At 44.5% G+C, this 16499-nt stretch overlaps 1 long non-coding RNA gene across 2 annotated transcripts in view; it reads right to left on the minus strand.

The window, feature by feature from the left end:
• Positions 1 to 16499, minus strand: part of LOC146026636 (uncharacterized) — a 132120-nt gene that overhangs the window by 51604 nt on the left and 64017 nt on the right. The window contains exon 4 of one of the 2 annotated variants that reach the window (XR_014454509.1): positions 11343 to 12049. The exons of the other annotated variant lie outside the window; for it this stretch is intronic. This is a non-coding gene — a long non-coding RNA (uncharacterized LOC146026636). Of the gene's footprint in view, positions 1 to 11342; positions 12050 to 16499 lie in introns of those variants that run through there. 2 annotated transcript variants of the gene reach the window in all.

Genomic DNA, 16499 nt, shown 5'->3' on the forward strand with positions numbered 1-16499 from the left:
CCCTGCGTGATCTGGGCTGCCGCCCTCCGCCTCTGTCCGGGCAGCATCCTGCTGTGCGGCCCGAACCAGTGACCTCCTCCTCCCTGCACTTTTTCTGGTCGCAGGGAAGAGCCGCCAGGGAGACCCGCTCACACATCGCCAGGCACAACGCAAAGGGCAGCTCTTAATGTAAGACCTATCCTTTTCGATAATAATCGTATATGTTAGTGCCTATGCGATTATTATCTATGCGTCAGCCGGCGATGTGCACCGGAGAGGGGCTGCGGATGTTACTGCATCCCGCCCTGTGTTTCTTATAAATTACCCTTGTCAATATAAAATGACCACAGCAAGGGTCGTACAGACAGAGGTGTTACTATAATGGGTGCAGTAGGTGGGTGAACATGTGTCCGTGGGTCCACCCAGGGGCACCAACAGGTTGTGAAAACAAATAAATGAGAGGGAGAGAGAGGACAGGCTGCCGCTGCAGCTGTCTTTCTCTCCCCAGCTCAGCACACGGCACTGATCAGCTTGAGCTGAGCTGGGGAGAGAGGCTGTGCTGCGGCAGCAGCCTGTCATCTCTCATTGACTGCCTGGCTCCATACAACGGGGGAGGAAGACCCAGGCCCCTCCAGCAGATCCGGGCAAAAAGTACCCGCTCCCCTCCTCTAACACCACTGGGTCCACCGCACACTGCACCCATGGTTTTTTTAATCCCCTTTCTGGAGTGCAACAAACACGTGCTGTTAGAACGCCTGCTGCGCAGTCGCAATTTTGGGTACTTGTTTCCTAGCACGGCGCCACCGATTTTGATTGTATCCATCGGGTCGGAAAATTTGCGTAGATCGCATTGCATGCTAACCAAATCGCATGCGATGCGATCAACGCGATTGGCCCGATTTTTACATTGGAATCAATGTAAAATGGTCCCTGAGACCCGATTTTACATTGATTTCAATGTAAAAAGCCCCCAAACCCCCCATTTTAATACCAAACCCCCCCTCATGTTTGAAATGCCCCCCCCCCCATTGTTAACGCCACCCTGCTATTGACACCAACCCGAAGTGTGGCGAGCGCAGCGAGCCCCACGAGGGGACACGCATAACTTCACAGGTATACGCGTCCCCTCGCGGGGCGCGCTGCGCTCGCCACGCTTCGGGCTCGGTGGCTCGCTGCGCTCACCAAACTTTAGATAATCAACTCCACGCCGACGTGGATAGTAGGGGTATGAAAAGGTCGGAGGACGCGTACCACCGCCCCTCGAGTGCTCGCTGCGCTCGACACGCTTCGGGTTGGCGTCAATAGCGGGGTGGCGTTATTAATGACGGGGGCATTAAACATACATTACAACTATGTTCAATGTGAAATGGGCCATATTGGCCCATTTCACATTGTCACCTATGTAAAATCGCGTTGATCGCATCGCGGGCCATTATAATGGCCCGCGACCGACGCGATCAACCCGATTTTCACTTTAAAAATAATTTAACATTAAAGTCTATGGAAAAATCGCGTGATCACGATTTTCTCTTTCACCGGCAAATTAGCTGGTGATTGACAGAAAATCGGGTCCATCGCGTTGATTGTATGCCTTAAGTACCTTAAAGTTAAGGCATACAATCAACGAGATGGGCGCCGTGCTAGGAAACAAGTACCCAATTTTGTCTCCAAAACATAGCAGGCGACATGTTTCCTGAGACCAGCGCCATTCGGACCGAGAGTTCATCGAAATAATGTCTGTATATATATATATATATATATATATATATATATATATATATATATATATATATATATATATATATATATATATATATATATATATATATGTGATGTTTATGTTTTATGTGTGAGTAACTGTGCATTGCAGTTAATGCTATTAAACCTTCACACAGGCTTGGCTGTAATTAATGATATGCACTTTTCTAATCACTAATAGGCACAATCACTGCTTTGTATTATATATTAGAAAAAAAAACAACACAAAAAAAATAAAAACAGATAAAAAAAATAAAAATATTTCTCATTTTCTTTATTTGTATTGGTTTTCTGTATGTAATGAATTGCTGATCGCAAAACCTGTTATGTATATTTCTGAATATAAATGATCAAAGGCACAAAGGCCCAGCGCTTTATCCCACATATCTGTCTGATCTTGCACAATCCTACAGATCATATATGACTATGAAACAATGACAGCATGCCACACGTTACACGTGATCCAACCAGCATCTAGCTAATAACACTAATACAAGGCTAGGAAAACTCCAGTTACAACTAACGCACAACACAGGCGGACCCATTCACACCAACACACAACTTGCTTTCTTCCCGGCTCCCTGTCTATGGGCCAGATGCACTAAGCATCAAAAGTGATAAAAGGGAGAGTGATAAACAGCCAACCAATCAGCTCCTGCCTGACATTTTTCAAACACAGTCTGTGACATGGCAGGTAGGAGCTGATTGGTTGGTTGTTGATCAGTCTCCATTTTATCACTTTTGAAGCTTAGTGCATCTGGCCCTTTGTGAGAAAGGGTATCAATAAGGGATTCATTATCCTGGATTGGATTTGAGAATTGTGTGCGTCAATCTTTTGCTGTCAACCGAGTGACTGTCGACTTAGACATTGTCTGTGAGCAATACCACACCCGCACAGTGAGCCCATGCAATTATTGTGGGGCCCTATTAACATAGGTGGATGGGATCTACCAACCAGGATCACATTGCAATATGCGATGCTATCGGCATGATGTATGTTCCTGCAGTCCAGCCGGACAGTGGCATAACTAATGCCCCTGATTATACTATGGGCGATGTGGCCGCGAACGGAGCAGCAGGGATCGGAGATTCCCGCTGCAGTCCCTCCTATATACATTCGGGAGATGGGCCCCAAATTATGCTGCAGGCATGTATGAGATAAAGTAGAGGCAAACATGGAGACTGTGCATGAGTACGGCCCGTAGTAGGCATGCGCGAGGGCATCCTGCCATAAAATCCTGCTACCTTTTTTATGGCAAGGTGACTGACAGGAAGCCGGCGTTTGTGGGTGGTAACTGTCCGTTTCCTGGGAGTGATAGGGAAAACGTAGGCGTGCCCGGATGTTTTATGGGAAGTCATGTGACTTCAGCTCCGGCCCCGATCAGCCTGTTTCTATCGCATCCGCTGAGTAAGTCCTGGGCTAAGCACAGACTGCACACACTGGGAAAATCATTTACGGGGATCGGCTTGCATTGGGGGGATTTCACTCTGGCAGGGCTCTGGAAATTAGCACCCCAATGATTGGATCTGAATTAGGCCCCTTGTACCCAACTGGGACTCACGGAGTACACGTTGTGCAGATTTTAGGGATATCTGTACGTAAGGTGAAACTAATCACTGATTACAAAGCTGACAGCGAGAAATTCTTAACAAGCAGACTGACTGACCAATGTAAAAGGCTTTATCTCCCAGTTACCCCCCTGCTGGGTGCGAGACCTACAGAAGTCTCTGGCTGTAATGTAATGCCTGGGGGCCCACAACACATTTACATAATGATCTCATAACAAGGCAGCAGTGAATAGGCTAAGCAGGGGCTTTTGTAAGGACCCCCGTCTGCAGCCGACAGCGGCACCAGCTCAGGTTAATGTCAGCCAATAAAATGTAAAATCCAAATACTCATTATAGGATGATGATAGTATTGTGCTGGGGGCTCATTATTCACCATTATACATAGAGCTTTATGCCCAGCCAACTGCAGGAGTAATATACAATCAGCAGGACAAATGGACACAGAGGGACTGATCAGTTTATGGGATGAGAATAGCGGATGATAATGTCCTTCACAAATATACCAGTCCACACTCTGAGCCGCCCAATTAACATCCATTGTGTGTAACTAGATCTGAGTCCGGCAGAACGGCAGAGGTGCAGAATATACGCATTCGAGCGAACAGGTCTGAATGAGGCCCTTTACGGGCAATCTAGGGAGAAGGGTTAACTATTAGAAGTGCATTGTCTGGGTCCATTTATAAATAGGCCCAGATAATGTCCATGCGTAATAAAAGCAATGCACTGTAGAGAATACACCATCGTTCTGTGTATTTATTTACCACTATTACATATATATATATATATATATATATATATATATATATATATATATATATATAGGGATTTGTGTGGTCCGGCACTCCAAATTAAAGGCAATTGCTGGCGCTGGTGCCCTCACTGACGCGGGGGTCCGCTTGTAGTATATGGTATCCTAGGTGCGGCACTCAGCTGTAAATTCATCCACTCAGGGAGGCAGTTGTAGACAACGTTTCAGTTATTTATTAACTGTTTTCAAGTCCAAATACAAAAAGTGACTGTGCTTAACATGTATTTATACTCACAACCCAGGAGATGTGTTGCGTGATACCGCGTGCCAGGGGGAGGTCCGCTCGTCCGTTCTGCCGCGGCCAGTGTGGATGACGTCACCCCGCCGGGCGTCAGGGCTCACGCTGCATGGCGTATCTGCTGTCATGGTTACAGCAGACGCTATGTGTCACATCTCCTTCGATTCACCATAGAAAAAACGCTACAAATATATAGACAGAAATACAAGCATAGTAAATGAAGACATCATGTCGACATGAGTAATAGATATACAAAGATCAAGTTAAAAAGAAAAAATAAAGAATAACAAATGGGAAACATGGTATCTATTAATGAAAGCACCCATAAGCGATGCCCTCATTTAGCCCCTTGGGGGCCACCACATCTAATCTAGCTATCCACCGACTTTCTAATTGTAATAGCTTAAGACCCCTATCGCCTCCCCTAATAGATGGGGGGACGGTGTCAATCATTCTGTACCGTAAGGTATTCAGGGGGTGCTGGTGGGTAGCGAAATGGCGAGCTACTGGTTGCTCGCTGGATCCTTTTTCAATGGCCAACCGAATGGCCGATCGGTGTGCCGTCATGCGGTCCTTGAACCTGCATTCGGTCTTACCGATATATACAAGTCCACAAGGACAAAGAATCTGATACACGACATAGGTGGAAGTACAGTTGAAACGATGTCGTATCTTAAATTTATATCCTGAATGGGGATGATTGAATGAGTCCCCAGCCAATAAAAATTGGCATGGGACACATCCACATCGGAAATTACCACATCGATCCGGATGCAGAAAGGACTTAGTAACTTTGGGATTTCTTAGTTTGGCTATGTCGGTCTTTACAAGCCAAGACCGTAGATTTTTACCTCTGGAGAAGCAAGGCATGCGACACAGTTACTAAGTCCTTTCTGCATCCGGATCGATGTGGTAATTTCCGATGTGGATGTGTCCCATGCCAATTTTTATTGGCTGGGGACTCATTCAATCATCCCCATTCAGGATATAAATTTAAGATACGACATCGTTTCAACTGTACTTCCACCTATGTCGTGTATCAGATTCTTTGTCCTTGTGGACTTGTATATATCGGTAAGACCGAATGCAGGTTCAAGGACCGCATGACGGCACACCGATCGGCCATTCGGTTGGCCATTGAAAAAGGATCCAGCGAGCAACCAGTAGCTCGCCATTTCGCTACCCACCAGCACCCCCTGAATACCTTACGGTACAGAATGATTGACACCGTCCCCCCATCTATTAGGGGAGGCGATAGGGGTCTTAAGCTATTACAATTAGAAAGTCGGTGGATAGCTAGATTAGATGTGGTGGCCCCCAAGGGGCTAAATGAGGGCATCGCTTATGGGTGCTTTCATTAATAGATACCATGTTTCCCATTTGTTATTCTTTATTTTTTCTTTTTAACTTGATCTTTGTATATCTATTACTCATGTCGACATGATGTCTTCATTTACTATGCTTGTATTTCTGTCTATATATTTGTAGCGTTTTTTTTATGGTGAATCGAAGGAGATGTGACACATAGCGTCTGCTGTAACCATGACAGCAGATACGCCATGCAGCGTGAGCCCTGACGCCCGGCGGGGTGACGTCATCCACACTGGCCACGGCAGAACGGACGAGCGGACCTCCCCCTGGCACGCGGTATCACGCAACACATCTCCTGGGTTGTGAGTATAAATACATGTTAAGCACAGTCACTTTTTGTATTTGGACTTGAAAACAGTTAATAAATAACTGAAACGTTGTCTACAACTGCCTCCCTGAGTGGATGAATTTACAGCTGAGTGCCGCACCTAGGATACCATATATATATATATATATATATATATATATAATGTATAATTGAAGTGCACAGTCTGGAAGCTCCTACCCTCCAACTGTACCTCTTTGGCCGGTACAGTACAGTTGTTACGGCCTGCACCGTCCAAAAAGGGCTTTGTTCCGGGTTTCTGGGTCGCCAACTGTCCATTGAAAGTATAAGGAAGTGGGTGTGGTCACACCTTCTCTACCCGTGGCCATGCCCCCTTTTCAAATTTGTACTGATTTCTGCCCTTCAGATGTTGGAGGGTATGTTAACTGACCAAGTTTCCACCCGTCTGGGAGGCACAGGTATTGGAATTGGGTGGTTAGGAAGACGGAGTTCCCCATGCCCTGGTCACTGGCATAAAATGTACTGTGCCAAGCAGCAGAATAAGCAGAGGGTAACTGTAGTGGTTAGGACGAGTGCATTCTCCCATGCTGGGGAAGATTATAAAAGTAGCAGGAGTTCCTGATAAAATCTACCCCCTACCACGCAGCCTTTGGTAAAAGTATTCCTGCCCCCTGCCCAATAGAACCAGCGGAAGAAAGTAAAAAAAGTTACAGCAGAAGTCTCCTAGCCCACTGTCCATCTCTTGGTTGGTATTTCCATCCTAAGCTTTTTGGGGCCTACTTCAGAGGCTCCAAGACTATTGCAGCATATGTGCAGTGTGGCCTAGATGTAAGAGCAGGCTGCTAATAATTGCTCAACTGTGAAAAAACTGGGTTTGCGTACCTCTGTAAGGCCCATTTACCAATGAGCGCACCTGGGCACAATATTAGCATCCTGAGTGTGGTGTCAGGGCTTTGTTACCGCCATACACAGGTGACATTTCTGGTGGAAGGTTCCTGGGGAATCCTGCTGGAACTATATCCCATAGGCTACAATGGGCTACCGCTAGCTGAAGATGCTAGCAATTCCCGATACTTAATATTTGCTGGTAGTACCCAAAAACATGTGTTTCCGGGGACATAGCCGCAAAGTTTGATAAATGGTATTTTTTGGTTCTGTGGACTGTGTACCCATTATTAGTAGACATCCGCACAGGGAATTATAATAGATCTGTAGGACAGAAATGTACTGCAATTATAGGCTGTATTGTGGTGCGTCTTTGTGTATCTGCAAGCACCTGCAGGCAAAACTTGAATACTGTATATCTCTCTTTGGGCCAAATGTACCAGCCAACCAGTTCCTAACTGTCATGTTACATGCTGTGTTTGAAAAATTGCAGTTAGGAGCTGACTGGTTGGAGGTTTATCACTGTCCGTTTTATCCCTTTTCCTGGCTTAGTACATCTCGCACTCTATACTGTATTTGAGAATCATTTGTTGTCCCTGAGTGAACACAAATCCATTGAGGATTATGGGATAGGGGTAAATGGGTGGATGTGATTATGTCAGAGAGACAGGCAGCAAGATGATCACTAGATCTCGAGTGGGTTTAGGCAGATAGAACGTCTCTGTTCCTGAAGCTTATTCGTACAGAAGCTCATTAATATAAGCCAAATGCTATATTATATTCTGGGGTTTGAGTTCCTTGAAGGGAAAGATCCAGGTGATATTCAGGTAAATGCACAGATGAACTGGTTATATATTGTGATCTTGCACAATGGTCACCATTCTATCCAGGTAGATTTAGATTCAGTTTAAAACTTGTTTATGGATTAACTGCGCAGTATGGACAATTATCAGACAATAAATGGAATTTGAAAACGCAGAATACGGAGACCAAAATTTATATAAAGATCAGTTTTTCCCTGTAGTAATAGAGTAGGGACAGTCAAGTACAGTTTTACTGGTAGGCGGAGATACAGAGCTGAAAGCAATCCACGTGGCAGGTGTATCTTGTATGTTTCGCCCCGCCCCCGATTTAAGCATGTGCAAGTTGGACAATGCAGAGTCAGTGACGGACTGTGGCAGAGGAAGCCACTGGGGAATGCCGTGGCAGGGGCCCAAGCTTAATGGGTATGGCCAGCCATCAAAGAGAGACTTGGTCAACCAATAGAGAAGACATTCAAAGAGCAGGGCCCCCTTATAAATGAACAGTGGTTTGTCAGGACCACCTACTTTAATTGGCAGGGGGCTAATGTTGGTGTTTTTTCCATAGAAACAAATCAAGCACCCAAGTTCATCCGTGATGCCTTCCTCCCAAGATACTGACCCTGATGCTGGGCGTACAACAGAATGATTTTGGCTCAATTCCCCCGTATGACTGATTGGATGTAAAAAGTCCAGAATCAATCCAGTACGGTTTCGATCCGATGCGTGTCCCCGCCGGTCATACAGTGGCACCAAGAGCCACCGGTGATTGACAGCTCATGTGCCCACCCATTTGAAATGTGGAGAACATGCCGCCCAATCCGTCTGTAGATATATCTGCAGATCGATTGTCCTACAACCAGAATGCATCGCACAGAAGACTTCTTCTCGCTAACGTTCCTGTTTCTTTATCTGTATTTCCATCTCTATGTCTCTGCAGACAGTGACCAGGGAGTCAGGAATGCTAATAAACAGAACAGTTGCAAATTCAAAAATCTCGATATATTGTGAGAATCTTAAGCTGGGTACACATATGTACAATTTCCTTTTTCTTGCGACCGTTCGATCGACCGAATACACGTTCGGCCGTCCAAAACATACGACCGTTCTGCGCGTACACATATGTACAATTTTACTTGCGACGTCCGATGTACTCCCGTCCAAACAATCGCAAGAAGAAGTATATGAGAGACCCTGTAACCCTTTGCCTGCTGTTTTAACTAATGTGTGTTTAATGCCTCACTGTTCAACACTTTAGACGCATCACTTTAAGACATTAATCAATGTTGAAGTTTTAATAGTGTGTTATGGTGCCCTGAAAAGAGCTTCCAGCCCACTCTATTAAAACTTCAACATTGATTAATGTCTTAAAGTGATGCTTCTAAAGTGTTGGGCAGTGAGGCATTATACACACATTAGTTAAAACAGCAGGCAAAGGGTTACAGGGTCTCTCATAATGCAGCATACCACCGTGCTTTGTCAAACTGTCAAGCATATCGAGATCGAACGTGCGTACACACTTCACTTTTGTTCCGATATGGAGCCGTCCTGTCGGATGAAATATTAAGCAGCAAAGAACCTTCGACCGACCGACCGTGGACGGCCAAGAGCGTTTTTGGCCGTTTATCGGTCGCACAGCAGCAATTGGGACAGCGTACACACCTATACAATCGAACGGCCGTTTGCCCCCAGATTGGAAGAACGGCCCGACGATTGTATATATGTGTACCCAGCTTTACGTGTACGAATTATAGGAACCCCCCATATTTCCATATTGCAGGGCAGCAAAGTGTGTGCATCGTCCTAGCAGCCTCCAGTCAGGGTACCAAAGCCATATATACAGTGTAAGAAAACTTTATATAAACTTAAAGCCATAATCATCAAAAATATAACAAATAAAGGCATGAAATATCTCACTTTGCATGTAATGAGTCTTTAGTTTCACCTTTTAAGTTTAATTATTGAAATAAATGAACTTTTGCAGGATATTCTCATTTTTTGAGTTTCGCCTGTAATCCAGCATAATTTCACATTGCTAATTAAGATATATGTTTTTTTTTTATTGTGGTACAAATGTATATACTCGCACAAATGTCAGAACGAGAGGCGTGGTACTGTGCCATTGTCCATACATGTGCAATACGATTAGATACTGGGAATTATCACATCGTTCACTTAGTGTATAAACAAAGTAATTGGCAGGTTATCAACTCCAAGCGAGAGAACTCTAAAAAGGAAATAACTGTGACAATCAGGGACTGCTGGAAAGTCGCATTTAACAAATAATCCTGATCACACATATATATATATATATCATTTAGCAGTGGTCAGATTGCTGTGTGGGGATTACAAGCTCTTTAATTGCCTTTGCATTGTTGGAATGAATAATGTGTTTTAGTGAAACATTATAGAACTCTATAAACTGGCAGTTGGGTGTGTAGAACAGTGTTCTTGTATCAGTTCACACTAAAACAACTGCATGATACTTGGTGCAAAAAATGGTACAGGTGTGTTGTCATATCATAAGAAGCACATATAACACCATCATTAAAGGTTCCTTCCATTAGAACACTGGATCAGACCCCAGTTCCACAGTTCGCTTGCAAGTGTACAAGTGAATGAACTGTCTATGGACCTAATTAACGATGCAGTAATATGATGTGTAAATAGACGTCACCTGACGTCGTCTGAAGGTGCTGCAGCAGATCATTTGCATGAACCTTGGACATCTGAGCAACTCTCATTGGCTTTTTCAGCCTGGCCACATATTCTATATACTGCGTGCAATTCTCACTGTCCACTTGTGGTCTTAATGAATTACATTTTTATTAAACGCCTAGAGTACAAGCAGTGGTGCCGAGCAGGAAGGGGGCGGGTACCCGGGCCCGAGTCTGATGGAAGGGCCCAGGACCAGGGCTATTTTTCAGTAGGCTCCAGCAGGAACTGAGACCCTTATTCTAGTTTACTCTTTCTGACATATTTCTTAGATGGACAAAACTATGTGCACTGCAGGGGGGAAGATTTAAAATTTGCAGAATTAGATTTGGGTGAGTTTTGTTTCTGTGCAGGGTAAATACTGGCTGCTTTATTTTTACACTGCAATATAGATCTCACTTTGAAGTAAAACCCCACCCAAATCTAATTCTCTCTGCCTAAGTAACATCTGTTCCACCTGCAGTGCACATGGTTTTTTCCATCTAAGAAATATTTTGTCAGAAAGAGTGAACTAGAATAAGGGCCTCAGTTCCTGCTGGAGCCTGCTGAAAAATAGCCCTGCCCAGGACCCCTTCTTTTCGCAGAGAGCCGGGCAGTGCAGAGAGAGAACTAGCCGCCGCTGCAGCACAGCCTCTCTCCCCAGCATAGCACATGTTGCTCAGTGATGTGTGCTGAGCTGGGGAGAGAGGCAGCTGCAGCATGTCCTCCCTCACGGAGCACCTGCACCCTAGTTTAGACACCCGCACATCTGGTTTTTTTTTTTAACAGGAGTATAGCCATTCCCCTTCCATTGGCCACACCCCTAATGTACCGGGAACTGTCAGCGCGCCTGACAATAGGTGAACAGTAAGAATTGCACCTAGTATATAGAAGTCCTCCTCATATGTTGCACTCATATACATTGTCATTGGCAGCTATGTTATAATCCTTCATTGTTGCTTGAGTAGTATTTCAGTTAATTAACTGTGGATCTACCAGTGGGGCCATAAGCCTAAATGAGTCTTGGCATGCCTTTCAGAAGGAGAAAGTGAGTGTATATAGTGTATACAGCAAAGACCATGCATTCTGCTTGGGAAACAAATAGTACAGTACAAAGTAGATCTGCAGTAACAGTCACAAACATTAATAACGATAAAATTCATTCCATGTGCTACATTGTTGCCTTGGGAGCGGACATTGCCTATTCGGCAAGCAGCAGCAGGTTATAGAGCGGAAGATGGAAGGATCCCAGCAGTCTCGGGAACCACTGGTTGAGCTGCTTTCTCTGAGTCAGCCAGTGAGACACTTCCAAGGAATGCTTGGTGCTGCCTGACAGAGAACTGGTATCGCTTTGAAGAACAAGCGACTCCACCCTGGAGAACTTAATCAGGCTCAACAGAAACTCAGATTTGCATGGTAACTTTTCCAGCTTTCCCTCAGCCTTCATCACTTGTCTCCCGAAGGGATATGTGAGCGCTGGGGTTGGCCGCTCTTACGTGGTAAAGCCAAATATTCTCATCATTTTTATTTTTTTAACTATCTGCCACAACTTTGACTTGAAGATGACAAATTTGAGTCTGTGCTTTAATTTCTTGCACAATCATCAGTTTCTGTTAATAAACACGACATGAGAAGCAGAAATCCTGGAGTTGGCTCCTCTCCTAAAATATATGATTTCATAAATGATCGGACACAGACAGTAAATAGATCAACGAGATTTTATAGACGTCAGTACATTGCAAGTCAACCATGTGCAGTGATTTACTGCAGACACCCTTCTTGGCAAACTGTCCACAACTTCCTGGACAACAGCCGGTGGTAGGTTATACCATTCCGCATTAAAGTACAGAGACCAACGGTGACACTAGGGAAGGTCAAGTCACACCCGTTGCAACCTAGAAGTTCTCCATGGGGTTAAGATCTGGACAGTACATTCTGGTTACTGAATTTTCTGTATGCCAGTCCAGCCTCAACCTGGAAACAGGACAGGTGGTATTGTCACCCTGGTAGTTTCCGTAGAACTACAACAATGTAGTATAGAGATGGCCTTGATAGCTCTGTGCTCCACAGAGCTATCAAGACCATCTCTATACTTCTCAGAGGTAATGTGACCATGCATCACAATGAATGCATCACAATGAATGGACCTCACTATGAAGAATTTTTGTTGAAACCGACACATGGCCATTTGGAACTTCTTTGCTATGAAATCTATAAGATGACCCCTGTTCTTTCGCAGCTCCCTGTTTAGCACTCTCTGTTCCCTGTGTTGCAGTTGCGGTTGCCCGGGGTCTTCCAGGGCGTGGTGCATTCCTGCAATGACCGTTCTTCTAACACACATTAATGACAAAAGACCCAGTGGATTTAGGGGCATTCATAACATCTGCAATACTTCTCACACTCATACCTCTGATCAAGCAGCTTACGATGATCCCCTTTATAAACTGGGTATAAACACATTTATAGAACACTGCAAGAAAATGGATTTGGATTCATATCCTCTTAATGGGCCTTATTCTAGTTCACTCTTTCTGACAAAATCCTTCTTAGATGTACAAAACCATGTGCACTGCAGGGGGGCAGATGTAACTTGTGCAGAGAGAATTAGATTTGGGTAGTTATTTTGTTTCTGTGCAGGGTAAATACTGACTGCTTTATTTTTACACTGCAATATAGATCTCACTTTGAAGTAAAACCCCACCCAAATCTAATTCTCTCTGCACAAGTTACATCTGCCCCACCCACAGTGCACATGGTTTTGTCCATCTAAGAAGGATTTTGTCAGAAAGAGTGAACTAGAATAACCCCCAATACCACATTCATGCACTTAACTTCAGAGCTCTTTGTTAATCAGTTACAATACCCTTTATTAAATAATACAGTTTAATATCCTGCCTGATTTCTGTAAATGATAGATTGCCACTTTAAAAAATACATCTGAGTTCGGCCAGCATACCGCCGACAAAACCTGGAGAGGGGCAGTTAGGAGACCCTGGGGTTCAAAGAGGTGGAAGCTACAAGTTAAAGTAATTCAAACAGATAATAAATAACAGCGCCCCCTACCCTGCTGCACTATGGGCCTTATACTAGTTCACTCTTTCTGACAAAATCCTTCTTAGATGAACAAAACCATGTGCACTGCAGGTGGGGTAGATGTTACTTGTGCAGAGAGAATTAGATTTGGGTGGGGTTCTACTTCAAAGTGAGATCTATATTGCAATGTAAAAATAAAGCAGCCAGTATTTACCCTGCACAGAAACAAAAGAACTCACCCAAATCTAATTCTCTCTGCACAAGTTACATCTGCCCCCCTGCAGTGCACATGGTTTTGTCCATCTAAGAAGGAATTTGTCAGAAAGAGTGAACTAGAATAAGGCCCTATGTGCAGTGGCACTTTCTGCACCACCCTAATTATGGCCCTATCTGCAGGCGCACACCATTTCATGCGCACGGGGGTGTCCAAATGGGATACGGTCATTGGGTCACCAGCATGTTTGTCGTCAGTCATTAGGTCGACATGAGTCTAGGTTGACATGCAGGAAGGTCGACATAAGTCTAGGTCGATATGGGTTAGGTCGACAGGGTCATTAGGTCGACAAGGGTTAGGTCGACAGTCATAAGGTCGAAATGGGGTTTTTCACTTTTTTTTGAGCCGACATGTGCCGACAGGCGGTAGTTCATGCCCTACCATCCAAAATAGTGTGCCGGGCATAGCTAGGCACTGTGCCCGAAGCATGGCGAATGCAGAGAGACATGCGAGGGGACGCGGTGCTACGTTTCAGTGTCCATGTTGACGTGTCAACATTCAGGATAAAAAAATTGTGAAAAACCCCATGTTGAATTTTGGACTGTTTACCTAACCCATGTCAACCTAATGACCCTGTCGACCTTCCTGCATGTCGACCTAATGGTATCGACCAGCATTGTGTTGACCTAATGATCCATATCCGTCCAAACAGTTTTGTCCAAAAAGGATAGATAGATAGATAGATAGATAGATAGATAGATAGATAGATAGATAGATAGTGTTTTAAAAATGTTCTCTGAAGTGCTGCATAAGGTTTGTGGTACAGACATAAAGATAACTAATAATAATTCTGCACACTGCTGGTTTATATGTTGCCAACAAGCAGATGAACTAGAAATAGGAGCATACATGTATTTGACTATGAACATTGGCTCTAGGCATGCACTTCCCCTCCTTGTATATGGCTATAAACAAAATAATGTACAAATAAAAAGTAAAAATATATATATATATTAAACAAACAAATCAATGATAATGTTCTTACAAGAATGGGTTTTACTATGGTAGCTTCACAGCACAACTTTAGTACAGTTCCATGATTTGCATTCTCTTCCCCAGAATCTCTTCATCTTCTCAAAGTGCCACATTATTAATCGAAGTTGGAGTGATAAACCCCTCACACTACAGTAGCAGTAAGTGCAGTCTTATTTTAAAGAGTATGAGTGCTGCTTGGACCCTGTAAACTGAGCACTGGGTGAAGCTGCATTTCAGTACTTCATAATAAAACTGGCTTATTCCCAGTTGTCGCTGATGTCATCTCCAGGCGCTACTATGTCAGCCAATCACCTCCTTTCATGCATGATCCAGGTCATTGTAACCCGGGTAATACCTTTCAGAACACAGGTGACCCGGAAATAACCCTGATACAGAGCAGGGTCGAGCTGCAGCCCCCAGCAAAAACCCGAGTCAAATGTCTTTGGGGCCCACTTACTATAAGATCGCATATTCAATGCAATCTGGGTGGGATCTAGCACCCAGGGTTGAATTGCATATGTGATCCTGTTGGCAGTAGCTCCAGGATCCGATGCGTTTCTGCCCCATATTGGTACATCGGGCAGCATCGCACCCCCATAGTTTCCTGCGGGACAGGAGAGATCGCAGCATGGATCAGAGATTCCTGCTGCGGTCCCTCCTAGATACATTCGGGGGATACTTAATATTTGTGGCTTACCCCCAGAAATGGGTGTTTTCGGGGAATTAGCCTCAAATATTCAATAGTGTATGAGCACCTACACATGAAAGGGGTATAACCGGCTGCGTTTCACAAGGCAACATCTCCACTTTGAAGGAGTATATTTACTAAAAAAGCGGGTTTGTATAGAAGTGCCCATAGCAACCAGATTGTAGCTATTATCTTCTAAAAGGTGCTAGATAAATGCCAAGGAAAATCTTATTAGTTGCTATGGGCAACATCTCCACACCCCTAAATGTCTATGTGACATCATCACAGCATTGCTTCATTCATAATGCATTGAATGGTGCAGCCCTGGAGACTGTGTATTACATAATTAGCGTTATCTGCGGGAGTGCCAGCGTGTGGCGATCACTCAGCGTCTGCTGCATCCGTCACCTGTGAATGGAATCATTCTGAACCGATTGTGGAAGGCGTATGATAGCCGGCTGAGAACGGTGACTGGTCTCTATAGATAATACGTGCAGCTAAAGCAATGCACCTGATTGGCCGAATGCAGAGATTATTTACCACGCTGCATGTTATTGAGCGCGCACCAGTGAGGGTCTGCACAGCACTCACATTACTATCAGCATACGGTCCCTAGAACGACCACAGGAAGGTCTACATGCATTAGGTGGACCACTGAAGGTCGACATGCCTTAAGTCGACACACAAAAATGTTGACATGGCTTTAGGTCGACAGCGTCATTAGGTCGACACAATCATTTGGTCGACATTGGGGATGTCGGCAGTCAAAATGTTGATGTGGCTGTCTTTTTTTTTTTTGAGCCGACATGTGCCGACAGGCGGTATTTCATGCCCTACTGTCCACTAGCGTGGAGGGAGAATATAATAGTATGGGTGTAGCGAGCCATGCAAGCGGACGCAGTGCACCGATAGATACGGTGTCCATGTCGACTGTGTCAACATTCAGGCCCAAAAAAGTGAAAATCCCATGTCGACCTTTATACTGTCCACCTTCCCAATGTCGACCTTATGACCCTATCGACCTAAATCCATGTTGACCTTTTGAGTTTGTCGACCTTCCTGTGGTCGGCCAAATGAACCACACCCTTACTATCGTACTGCACTTATGACTGTAGCAGCAGATTTGGGTTATAAAATGTGT

This window comes from Crinia signifera, chromosome 8, assembly GCF_055691185.1.
Source record: "Crinia signifera chromosome 8, ASM5569118v1, whole genome shotgun sequence".
NCBI lineage: Eukaryota > Metazoa > Chordata > Amphibia > Anura > Myobatrachidae > Crinia > Crinia signifera.